Source organism: Phoenix dactylifera, chromosome 10 (genome assembly GCF_051530095.1).
Source record: "Phoenix dactylifera cultivar Ajwa chromosome 10, Ajwa_hap1_PhDact_Kaust_v1.1, whole genome shotgun sequence".
In the NCBI taxonomy this organism is placed as follows: domain Eukaryota; kingdom Viridiplantae; phylum Streptophyta; class Magnoliopsida; order Arecales; family Arecaceae; genus Phoenix; species Phoenix dactylifera.
Window position 1 is genome coordinate 23,795,564 of NC_143199.1, and position 13,899 is coordinate 23,809,462.

Below are 13,899 nucleotides of genomic sequence, written 5' to 3' on the forward strand. Positions count from 1 at the left end.
TGCTCTATTTATTTTTCTAATAAGCATCTTTGCAATGGCATTATGGAAAATGGTCTTCTAGTTTTATTAATTAATGACAATGTCTTTCATATTAATAAAAGCAATAAAAGAAAGAGAGAGGAAGTGAATAATACCCTCCTTTGGCATTGCCGACTTGGTCACATAAGTGAATCAAGAATTAACAAGTTATACAAAGAAGAGTTCTTTGATCCTTATGATTATGAATCATTAGGAACTTGTGAATCTTGTCTTATGGGAAAAATGACCAAGTCTCCATTCACTGGACATGGAGAAAGGGCAAGTGAGTTATTAGGACTTATACATACAGATGTATGTGGTCCTATGACAACTCCAGCTAGAGGTGGATACTCTTACTTCATCACATTCACTGATGATTTATCAAGGTTCGGATTTGTGTATCTTATGAAACATAAATACGAAGCCTTTGATAAGTTTAAAGAGTATCAAAGTATGGTTGAAAAACAAACCGGAAAGTGTATTAAAATCCTTCGATCTGATCGAGGAGGTGAATACCTTTCTAGTGAATTTTTAAATCATCTTAAAGAAAAGGGCATTCTCTCTGAATGGACACCTCCGTATACGCCACAACTAAATGGTGTAGCTGAACGGAGGAATCGTACTCTATTAGATATGGTAAGATCCATGATGTGCTTTACAGATCTTCCTATTTCCTTCTGGGGTTATGCCTTAGAAACTGCTACATATGTGCTAAACAGGATACCTTCAAAATCTGTATCTAGTACTCCATATGAGATATGGAGAGGTAGAAAGCCCAATCTTAAATATTTTAAAATATGGGGCTGCCAAGCATATGTCAAAAGAAATTTTGGACATAAGCTAAGTGCCAGATCAGATAAATGTACATTTATAGGTTATTCCAAAGAAAGTATTGGATATCTCTTCTATCACCCTACTGAACAAAAGGTATTTGTTAGTAGGCATGCCACTTTCTTAGAAAAAGAGTTTATCTTAGAAAAGGGCAGTGAAAGAAGAATTGAACTTAATGAAGTTCAAGACCTACAAATAGAAACACAAGAAATTCTTCAACCAAATGTACCCATTGATGAAGTACAACCACAACACACATCTCCTCTCCAAAGGTCAGATAGAGTGCGAAATGCACCTAAGAGGTATGGGTTTATCATTGAGAATGATGAAGCCCACATCATCGAAAATGATGATCCTCTGACCTATTCGGAAGCTATCATGAGTAATAACTCTAACAAATGGTTAGAAGCTATGAAATCCGAAATAGACTCTATGTATACCAACCAAGTATGGACTTTGGTTGATGCACCAGAAGGTGTTAACCCTATAGGTTGCAAATGGGTCTATAAGAAGAAGATTGGAGCAGATGGCCAAGTAGAAACCTACAAGGCTAGATTGGTGGCAAAAGGTTTCAGGCAAAAGCAAGGAATTGACTATGATGAAACTTTTTCACCAGTTGCCATGCTTAAATCTATTCGGATTTTGCTTGCAATAGCTGCATACTATGATTATGAAATTTGGCAGATGGATGTCAAAACCGCCTTCCTTAATGGTTATCTTGAGGAAGAGGTTTACATGACACAGCCAGAAGGATTTGTCTCAAGTGGGAGAGCAAATCAAGTATGCAAGCTTAAGAGATCCATTTATGGATTAAAGCAAGCATCGAGGAGTTGGAACATCCGTTTTGATACAACAGTCAAAGAGTTTGGTTTTATCAAAAATGTGGATGAACCATGTGTGTACAAGAAGACTAGTGGGAGTGCTGTTGTCTTCTTAATATTGTATGTAGATGACATACTAATCATTGGAAATGATATTCCAATGTTACAATCGGTCAAGACTTGGCTATCAAAAAGCTTTTCCATGAAAGACTTGGGAGAAGCATCCTATATACTTGGTATAAAGATCTATAGGGATAGATCTAAAAGGATGCTAGGCTTGTCCCAGTCTAAGTACATAGATCGTGTGCTAAAAAGATTCAGCATGGAAGGAAGTAAAAGAGGTTACTTACCTATGAGTCATGGCATACGTCTCTCTAAGAAGATGTCTCCTAAGACATCTGAAGAGAGGAATAGAATGAATTCTATTCCCTATGCTTCGGCAGTAGGATCAATTATGTATGCTATGCTATGTACTAGGCCTGATGTTGCTTATGCCTTAGGCATAACAAGCAGATTCCAGGCTGATCCAGGAGAAAATCATTGGATAGCTGTGAAAAATATTCTTAAGTACTTAAGAAGGACTAAAGATATTTTTCTAGTTTATGGAGGATCTGAGTTGAAACTAGAAGGATTTTCTGATTCTAGTTTTCAATCAGATCCAGATGATAGCAAGTCCACTTCAGGGTATGTCTTTACCCTAAATGGTGGTGCAGTGAGCTGGAAGAGTTCCAAGCAGCAAACTGTAGCTGACTCAACTACTGAGGCAGAATACATCGCTGTAAGTGAAGCCGCTAAGGAAGCTGTCTGGATGAAGAAGTTCATCGCTGAGTTGGGAGTAGTTCCTGAGATTGCTGGACCAGTTTCAGTTTATTGTGACAACACTGGAGCTGTTGCTCAAGCAAAGGAACCAAGATCTCATCACAAATCCAAGCACATTCTAAGACGCTTCCACCTCGTTCGAGAGATCGTCGAGAGACAAGACATAGTCATTGAACGAGTAGACACAAAGAACAACTTAGCAGACCCGTTCACTAAAGCTCTACCACAACAGCAGTTCGATCGCCACCTCGATTGTATGGGGATAAAATATAAGAGCGATTGGCTTTAGTGCAAGTGGGAGATTGAAAGAGTAGATGCCCTACAAGCCAATCGCAATATGTATTGCGAAAGGTTTTTTCTTTTGATTTGTCCAAATCATGTACATGACATTTAAATATGAATAAAGGCGTTATGTTTTATCATATGCTGTTGATTATATTTATGATAAACTCCTTAGTTTAGGGCAATGGTTTTAAGACTATGATGAGATCATACTAGTGAGACTTAAAATCCTAAAATCCTAATCTTAAATATTCCCAGTCATTGGTACATTGAGTCGGGGATCAATGATTACCGGAAAGACTGGCATGTCTTATGTATGCTCGATGCAGAGGATGATTGATCTCACAATCATTTGTGTGGAGACACTAATACAAAGATGTGGGTGCTCATTAGAGGAATGAGTTCACTGAATTGACCTACAAAGAGAAATCTTATGAAGTCTTACTTACATGTCAAAAGATGATTCTCTTAGTGGGAGTTGTGCAACTGATCCTATGACCTGAGATCACCATGGTATCTTGTGCACATGAACCCATATTTTGGTTTACACTCATTCATGACAATAAGTTATGTACGAGGTCTTCTGGATATGGTGAATTGTGTACGAAGATTATGAGTAGGTCAACAAGGAATTAATCACTTCTAGTAAGAGAAGATAGCATCCTATTTATTCTAATCATATGATAATTCAGGAAACCTTTGATCAAAGTAGAATGAAAATTAGAAAGAGTTTCTAATGTTTCATTATTTGAATTATCATTAAAAGATTGAGAAAAATATGAATATGAAATTGAGTTTGACATATATTCATACTCATATGCATATTTGGGATGCAGTTTGATTAAAGGATTGAATTGCATGGTAACTTGCCACTGAAGGGTATTTTTGGTATTTCCACCAAATTCCATATTTTCCGGGTAGACATGACACGTTGCTAGACGTCAATCTTGTTTTATAGGTTGGATCAAATTAAAGAGTTAATTCGATCACCAATTAGAAAGGATTCTAATTGTTAAGTTCGGGTTCGCGCAGTTTGGACTTAAATCGATTAGAAGAGTTCTAATCAAGTTGGGTCAACTCGCACTCACACCTATTGCTGGCTAAGTATGGAACCCAATGGGTCACACACAAGAAAACTTATCAAGGGTCTAATTGGATTAGATCATGTTTGCAAGATAAACATCCTAGCAGGTGTTGCAAACCTTAGCTCCTAATTCGAATTGGATTCGAATCTGATTCGAATTGGATTCGAATCGGATTCTTAATTGATCTAATTTGATTAGATCATATTCTAATATGGGTTAGCCAAGAGTTGGCACCTAATTGGCTTGGTTTGAGTCTAATTGGATTAGATTTAATAAATCATTCAATCTAGACCGTTAGATCTTGATCTACCGTTGGATGAAGACATAATGGAGAGTTGGTTTAACCCAATTGGATTGGGTTAGAGGATGGCTACCATAATTGACCATTGGATCTTAATCCCACCATTGGATGAAGACATAATGGGTCAAGTGAATGGCGCCTTGCATTGGAGCCCTTGGATCATCATCATGAAAGATCAAGAGGTGAGGCGTGAGGGACATGTGATTAGCATGTGATGTTGACTTGGTCAAAATATGGCACCACATGAAAGGACATATCATTTGATACACCTCTTCACTTGATCTGCACCTCCTCTTATTTGATATGGCCCTTAGATGATGTCCTTTCATGAAAGGATGTGTGGATGGGATGCATCCCTTGGAGATGCATCCCTACACCTATTATAAATAGGCTAGCACTCCATGGGTTTCATCATTCCAACTCCACCCCACTCCTCTCTTCTTTCTTTCTTACATTAGTTTCTTTCTTTCTAGCATTGCTTCTAGTGTGTCCTAAGCCAAGACAAGGTGGTCTTCTTTAGGACAAAAGGATTAGAAGTGATTTTAGAAGGTTAAAGAAAAATAGAAAGAAAGGAAAGCAAGCCATTAGAGTTCTTTAAGAATTCTGCATTAAGGATCAAAGTCTTTGGAGCTTAAGACTTAAATCAAGTTTTCGTGTGGATCAACGTTGGAGGGTGAACACTTGGGCACCTAGTGGAAATTCTGCATATTGGATTAGCGTTAGAGGTATTCTTCTATTTCTGCATTTATATTATATTATTTGATTGCTTTCATTAAGGTGATCTTGGCTTATAAGGGTTTTATGTTAAGGAACTTTATCAAGAAATTTTTAAAATTCCTAACTTCCGCTGCGCATTATAACATGCTAAAATCCTTCAGTACCTACGCGGACCCCTCAGTTGTGACAATACCTCACAACGAGGGGCTGACCTTTGTTTTCCATGACCTCAACAGTTGGTGCTTCCGTTGAGAGCTCTGCCAAAACTCCCCCGCACGACTCTTCCCGTTGAGGGGGTACTGCTGGGGGTTGGATGGGGCAGGGACCAAGATAGTTTCATACTGCTTGAGAGCGGAAAGGGGTCGTGCTTATAAGGAGCTTGTTCCCTTCCCATAGTGAGGGCTCTTTTGGTAGCGGGACTAGATCCCGCACCGAAGGGACAAAATCATGCAGGGGCGTAGTACCTATGCGAACCCCCCCTCCTCTCGAGCAGATAATACCTCACGATGGGGGGCCGATCTTCATTTTCCATGACCTCAACACATATGTATATCTACATGTATCTATATGTATATGTATATCTATATGTATTTATATGTGTATATATATATATATGTATATGTATATATATGTATGTATATCTATATGTATGTATATGCATATGTATGTATGTGTGTGTGTATATATATATATATATATATATATATATATATATATATATATATATATATATATATATATATATATATATTACCATCCATCTTTTAGCATGAGAGAACCCACTATGGTTCCAGACTTTTTGGATTTGACTTGGAATCGGCCGTGGAGCATTGTGGGGAGTTTGATGGCGCTTTTTAACTTCGTGAGAAGTGCGACGGCATTTTTTTAGCGTGTCATCCCACCATCACTTTTGCCTCCAATGATGCTCAGCTTCCTTTCGACGCTGATCCAATTTAGCATCATTTTCTGCCGATACAACTTAAAAGCATTGACAAATTTTAGCCCCGAAGCTAAAATTACCGACACTTCTATTTAACGTCAGCATTTATATGTCGGTATTGTTCTCTTTTTTTTTTCTTGTAGTGTTGAGACCAATCTCTTTGATGTTAACACGTAATGGAGTCTTTTTCTCTTAGAAAAAGAACCTACAAGTTTGTTGGCTGTTAAGATAGCCACGATTCTTCTTGAATTCCATATATCTTTCACAAGTGTTAGTCGTCACGCAATTGCTAATCAAGATGCTGCAATCCATCCTTTTGGCGACAAAATCGTAAGTCATATAAAGCATGTTGAATTGCAGTTCCCTTTAATGCAGTGTTTTGATACCCATGGTGAAGCTTAATAATATGAATGCACCAAATCTCATCTCAAAGTGCATGCGTTAAATATGTTTTTGACTTTGTGGCTCCTTAGAAATATTTCATGGACGTCCAATTTTCACACTAGGTTTTGACTCCAAGCCATTTTTATTAAGGTTAATTTCGGTTCATGGACATACAAGTTTGATTCTTCATGTGGAAGGATGCAGATCAATTAAGATTTCAATCAGTGAGAATCTTTGACATTATGGGAAGGGTTGGAACGGCTTGAATTCTACGGTCTAAAGGATTGCATGTATGTATATATATTAGACTTTCAAAAAGTGAAAGCTAGTGGATCAATTCAACTATGACCCCTCGACAGATTGATAGCAGCGGGCGGTCGTCGTACGCCTGATCATACTGCAGTTGGGGCTGAGCTACAGGCGGCTTGGGAGGGCATCTTCTTTACGAGATGAGTACTGGGTGCTGAGCGTATATGCCTCGAGGGAGACTCTTCAGTGGTGATTGATTGAGCGCGGGGAGTGGATAAATATGGTGATGGTCATCCTTTTATCCGCGATACTCGTAGACTGATTCAGGAGCTGAGCTCTTTTCAGGCACTACATGTATTTCGGAAGGCGAACAATGCTGCAGACTAGGTCGCCTCTTTTGTTGCCCGGTACTTCGGGGAGATCATCTGAACTTCCTGGGAGACATTCTCCCTTCCTTGTACTCTTTATTTTCTTTTGATCTGGTAGGATGTGCTCATGTAAGAGCTACATGAATTGCCATTTTCAAAAAAAAAAAAACAAACAAAGAAAAAAAACTATGACCCGCCTTGTAAGAAATTGGAAGAGGATTTCATGTAACAAAAGTTCCAAGATGCCACCTATCTAAAGGGTTTCAGGAAAACATATTGGTTTGATTTTGGCAATGTTAGCCCTGCACAATAAACATGTCTGGTTCCTTTCTAAACTTAGAGAGACAGGTTACAGAATCACCAACATATCACAAAAATCAACTATGTGTCTCTAAAATCTCATATTCTTATCCAAATCTAGACAATCATGCGATGTTACGTATTCCTACCACCATAATCCCTGTTAACGATCGAGAAATTTATGATGGACACCCCACCACGTATGATTGAATTCTCTTGGAAGAATAGGAGGCTGAAAGCGATGCTTGATATATGTACTTTGGTGTAAGTTATTTTAGTTCGGATCCTTTTCAGTGCACTACTTGCACCGTAGATCGTAGAGTATTGTACGGTCTCTGATAGCCGCCACATCATTTATTTCGGAGATGGATGGTTGCCGCTCGTTGCAGAAATTTGAAGCGTTCATATTTAGTTCCATTCATGGCCCATGTTCTAGACCAGCAACAACCGTCTATCTCCAAGAAGGATGGCGTGATGGCTATCCAGGACGTAAAAACATATCATAGATGATCTTGGGTCAAGTTAACCTACCCCTAACCTTGTTAGAGAATTAGCTAAGGTGGTTACCCTCAGGGCTCGTTTGGTATGCGGGAAGCATTTTTCCTCATAAGAATATGATTCCTGAGAAGCAGATTTCTGGAAAGAAGATGCCTGAAAAAGTACTTTTGGCATGTTTGGTTGATCATGAAAAAGTGACAGATTTTCAGAGTGCTTATGTTTGGTTGACTATCGACTTTTCTTGAAAAGTTATGTGTAACTTCTATTATACCCTTAATAAAAATTAGGTCTTTAATACTTTGGATCAAATAAGGATCCTTGATTAGATGCTGAAAGGTCTTTTTGGAAAAAAATAAAAATGTTTCGATTTTCCGGATCATGAGAAAGTAACTTTTTCATGAAACGTGAGAATCATATTTTAATGGAAATACAACTTTTTTGTTTCTCTCTTTTGAAAACTTCAACCAAACAAGAAACACCATTTTACTTTTTCGTTGATCATACTTTTCTTCCTTCTTTTTTTGGGAACGGAACGTGCATTTAATGAAAGCTTTTGCTGTTGATGGTAGTCATGCATTTACGCTTGTTTGCTGTTTGTTTGCTGTTGATGAAAGATTCGCCATCCAAGAAATTATGTTTGTCGGTGGAGTGCATCCATGGCTATTAAATCTGGAAGCATCCCTACTTTTTAGATGTAGAAGAAAAATATTTTTACTTCTGCTTTTTCCATAAATAATAAAAGTTATTTCAAAAATAGAAACAAAATAACCAAATAACTTTTTTTTTTTGCATGGGATCCCATGTTTCTACTTAAAAAAAAGGAACAGGAAAAAAATACCAAACAAATCCTATTTTTTTTATTTTACTTTTTCAGGGATTGGTAGCTCTACATTAAATTAACCTAATCATAGAGTCCACCATCAAAAGACCGCAGTTTGTAGTACGCACCAACAGTTGAAATGTAGAAAACAAAAGGAAAAAGGAGGCTTGGCTAGTAGTTGTACCATTCCAAATTATGCTGCTGCTTTGCAACTATTATGGCTCTCCACAAATAAAAAGTGGGTCCAACACCACCAATTTAGAGAACCAGTGACAAATTCCAGTCACCAAATTTGCTGCCAAGCACCTGAAGATTCTGAGTAACTGCATTGTACTCTGCTGAGACCATGGTGTAAATAAAATGGCTCCTGTAAATCCACTGTGTCTCCCACTAGGCACAGCCATTGTAAGGTAGCCATGTCCTTGTCCTTGTCCTTGTTAATGAGGACCGTTAACACTTGAAACACGCCAAGCTTCATTATGGTGATGAAAATGAAGGCATGATGCCTCACAAACAGACCAATCAAGGAAAACAGACCCTCTTTCTCTCTATCTCTCTCTCTCTCTCTCAAAACATGTTAAATAAGATAAAGGTTCTGTGGTGGTACTATCTGGACCTCAACAACGTACAAGGTATAGCACTTGGTTTCGTAAATTCTATATAATTTTTCCGATCTAAATCAAGCAGATATTACATGAAAATATTGTCCAGAATGTTTTTAAGAAAGTTGATCATAAAAATAAGATCTTTCATCAATCAATAATTCTCACTATTTCTTAGATTCATGGATCAATTCAATTTAGTGAAATCTTTTACTCACATTTCTTCAAAGATATTAATCTATTGTCAAATATAACTTTTTTTTTCTCACTTTTTTGAGGAAGAGGCTGATAATAAAACTTTTTTTTTTTATAGTCCAGACCCCAATTAAGTGGGGGCTTATACCTTCGCGACTATAATGTAAAGCCATTCAGGATACTTTTGTATTCTATCCAATGTATTAACTAATACTCTAGGAGGAAAGGTTTTATGTAAGTCAGCGCACCTCCTTCATTCGTTAAGTTGTAGCTTTCACGCTACCTACATACGTTAAACTTTGCTTCCCTGCACCCCTTCCCCCCAAGATATACATGTATATATATATATACACACATATATAGTGATCGGTTATTTCAATTTCAAAAAAAATAAACCACGCAATAGCACGTATCCTGTAGGATAGTGATTACGGGTGTCGGTCCACAGGGATTGGAGACAAGTTATTTTTCCTAATTAAATGATTACTTCAAAGGGGATAAGCTAGAGTAAATGATAAAAACTAAGAATTAATATGGGTGTAGTAGTATGAATTATCTATGGAGAGAGGTGTTTAGGGCTAGAATCCACCGATGGATTCGTAAGTGTGATGCTTTCAATGACTTAGATGCGTGTATGATCTGATTGCTCTTAACTACAAGTTAGGGCAATCATACAAAAAGCTGAAATCTAACCCACAGTATGAGTCATCTAAGCCTGGCACAAACCATCTTTTCTAAGGATAGGCATGGTCTGTCCTATTTAGCATGATTCATCTGATGATTAATTTTTCAAAGATAAATCCGATAGTTGCATAGCAATCTCTTCCAAACCACAGGTATTGGATTCAATTTCGATAAACTAGATTAATTCATGCAAAGACTTTCTACAAGATAAACATCTTACATAAATTAAACAAGACATTTTAAGATCATAATTTCATTGAGTATGCAACTGTCTTACAACGTTAAAAATCAAAGAAATGCAACACAAATACTCATCCATGGCTTCATCAAACCCCTAAACCGAGGCTTAGCTGCCCATGGTGGCCGGAAGTCCTCCCATCTTCATAAAAAAAATTGCTCTTCACTCCCTTCCGCTCCCAGCCTCTCTCTCTACTCTCTTTTATTTTATTTTTTCATCTCCCGAACAGAGCCTCCCCTGTTCTTCAAAACCGAGCTCCCTTATATAGGACTTCCCCACCCCTTGCAGCCGACTGAGGATCGAAACGGCCGTGGAATCGCTGGGCGCTGATCACGGAAGAGGATCCCTCCTGGATGGCGAGAAACGGACGAGGCGGAGGCTGGGGAGGCGATGATGCGCTGGTGCTGGATTTCGGCTGAAGACGGAGGGGCTGGATCCGGCTGCGTCACGGGCGGAGGAGCTGGATCGTTGATTGCAGCCGGCTGGGATCGCGGAGACTGGGATGGGATCCGGATGCGCCACGGGCGGAGGAGGAGGCGGAGACGCTGGGATTTCGACGCGGCTTGGGTCGCTGATCTTGGAGGAGAAGACGCCGCACGCGGTTGATGGCGGAGGACCCGGGGACGACGACGACGTTGGGGCGTTCGGCTGGGACGAGCTCCTTTGATCGCGCGGGGGAGGATTGCATCGCGGGAGAGGAGGAAGAGGCGCCGCGGGATCCACGGGAAGACGCAGTGGTTGTGAGCGAGGCGGGATCACGGGAAGGTTTGGCAGCGGGAGAAGAAGATAAACAGTGGAATCTATTTATATATATATTTTATTTATTTATTTATTTATTTATTTATTTATTTTTGTTTTTTATTTATTTATATTTTTTTTATATATATTTTTGTGCACTGTTCATATGAACAGTGTTTTCACGGGACACTATTCATATCAACAGTGAATACATTGCTTCTTCCCGAAATTATCATTATTTTTATTTTTATTTTTATTTTTATTTTTTATTATAAATTTTATATGAAGGCACGCAAGGAATTGACTTTGGGTTTGAGGTGGATCATGATTGTTGATTTGCTTGAACTTGTTCTTGAGCCCAATGACATTTAATTCTTACTAAACCGCTTCAGATTGAACTCAACCAGATCAGACTGTGACTTAATAAAAGGGTTAATCAAACCTTTGCCCCATACATAATTAATTATAACTTTCGGTCGAATCAGGACCAAAACCCATTTAATTATAACCTTAGCTTGATTACAACTCCATCAGGTTACCAAATCGGGTCAACACAATCTCCTCCTTATATATTTTCATGAAAGATTATAACCAGGAGAGAGACAAGTTTAGAGTCTGTTTTGAGAAAAGAATTATTTACCTCTTACCATATTTTAAATTCATTTCAATGTTTATTTAATTTTATGGTAAAATATATATTTATCAGCTTAAAAATATTGATAAGTGCTATGGAAAGATAACTAAATTATAGATTATTAAGCACTTATCACACCCCCAAACCTATGTTTTGCTAGTCCTCGAGCAAAATAAAACTAGAAAAGAAGAATTTTAACTCACTTTCACAGGCATCGCGGTTACATTTACCATATGTAACACGGCTTTAAACCCCTAGGTTACCCTAGTGGACGAGTTATAGTCTCGTGAGGGTTTCCAGTGAAGATACCCACAAACTTCAATATCATTTATTGTTATGATTAATTTGTTGTTGTTGTTGTTGTTTTTTTTTTTTTTTTTAATTCGATTGATGAAACTTCAAATTCCAAGTGCATACTAGCTAGAAGAAAAAAAAAAAAAAAAAACTTTTTTTTTAATTAAAATCTAATTTAAGATACATAAATGATAAGAATTTCAAAGCACACACGGTTTTATGTACTAAGTCAGCCCAAATTCTAGATTAGTATGCAATCTAAGTTAAAGTCATTAAGTTTCCGTTTAGGGAGTTGTAAGACTTATTTATACTGGAGTGCTTGGTGAAATCTGGACCGTACACAAGCTAAGGGTTCGGATCTCCAAAATATTGTTAATACTAGTAGTTTCCAAGGATTGGTCGAAAAGACCTACTTACTGATTCAAAATCATCTTATCTGCAGGATTTCGAGAGTTGTGGATGTTTACTTTAGTACCTCACGGGCTTTATCTGTAATATTCCAGTTTACTCGAATTTTTACAACGACGGCTTTCACACTATTGTCTTTTCGGTCAATACAATATTTTTTTTCTTTTTTTTTTCTAAAGAAAGATATATAAATTGTGCACTTTTACTCTTGTGGTGATTTCTCCATGTAACGAGCAATCAGTCGACAACTCTCACACCAGTTGGCATAAGGTGTCGGGCATCAAGACTCCCCTACGGACTTATGCTCGGAGTCCTCATCACAAGCCCATTTGACCTTTGACAATAGGTAGCCCTTTTCGATGTTCCTGACTAAATCCATTTTTATTGATTTTTTTTTTTTTTTTTTTTAGGATTAGATAAGTATGATTCATCAGGGTCCAAAGTTGCTACCATACTCTCAACATAATGTCGAGCCTAGACCTTAGAAGAGTCGGCCAGTGTGTAGTGAAATTCCAAAGTATTAATTAGCTTACAACTCCCTAAGAGAGACTTAATAAAAAGAACTTAAATTTGTATTACTTCCCACTAGTCATTAGGCTTTTTAGATTTTATATACCTTGTGTGTTTATCATTCTCGCATAAATGTATATAAATTAGGATTTTTTTTTAACAAAAACTTTTTTTTAATAACTTTTTTTAATTATTATTTTATAAACATATATTTTTTAAAATATATATATATATATATTTTTAATTTTTTATTTTTTTAAAAGATGATGATTTTTTTTATTATTTTTTTTTAACTTTTTTTTTGATGAAAATCAAGATGAATACCCCCAAACCTAAACCTAACATTGTCCTCAATGTTAAGAAATAATCTAAGAGAATTGGGTTGCCTCCCAACAAGCGCTAAGTTTATTGTCTTCAGCCAGACATAGTGAGATAGTTTTTGCATCTCCTTCTATGAGGTCATCTATGTTGTCTATCATAAAACACTCAATTTTTCTTGCGGGTTGGTCGGCCGTATTGAACACATTTAATTTTACCTTCATGTTCCCAAATGATATGTTCATTACCCCTGTTCTACAATTGATGCATGCATTGACTGTTGCTAAAAAGGGCCGCCCAAGGATCACGGGGATTTGTTTATTAGGATTGGGCTCATATTCCATATCAAGGACAATGAAATCTACTGGAAAATAAAATTTGTCTACCTTGACAAGAACATCTTCAATTATCCCACGTGGTGTTTTTACAGATCGATCAGCCAATTGAAGGGATACCGAGGTTGGTTTTAACTCACCTAAACCAAGTTTCTCATAAACTAAATAAGGTAAAAGATTGACACTTGCCCCTAGATCTAAGAGTGCTCGATCAATGAAATTATTTCCTAAGACACAGGAGATCGTGGGAGCACCAGGATCTTTGAATTTTGGAGGGGTGTTGTGTTGGAGAATAGAACTCACTTGCTCAGTTAGGAAGACCTTCTTAGGCACATGTGTCCTAGATTTTCGCTTTTGTGTACAAAGGTCTTTGAGAAATTTGGCATAGGAGGGAACTTGTCTGATGGCATCAAGGAGTGGGAGGTTGATTTTAACTTGTTTGAAGACCTCTATCATCTCTTCTAATGAAGTTCCCTTTTTGCCAAATGGAGAGGGTGAAGTAAGAGCTTC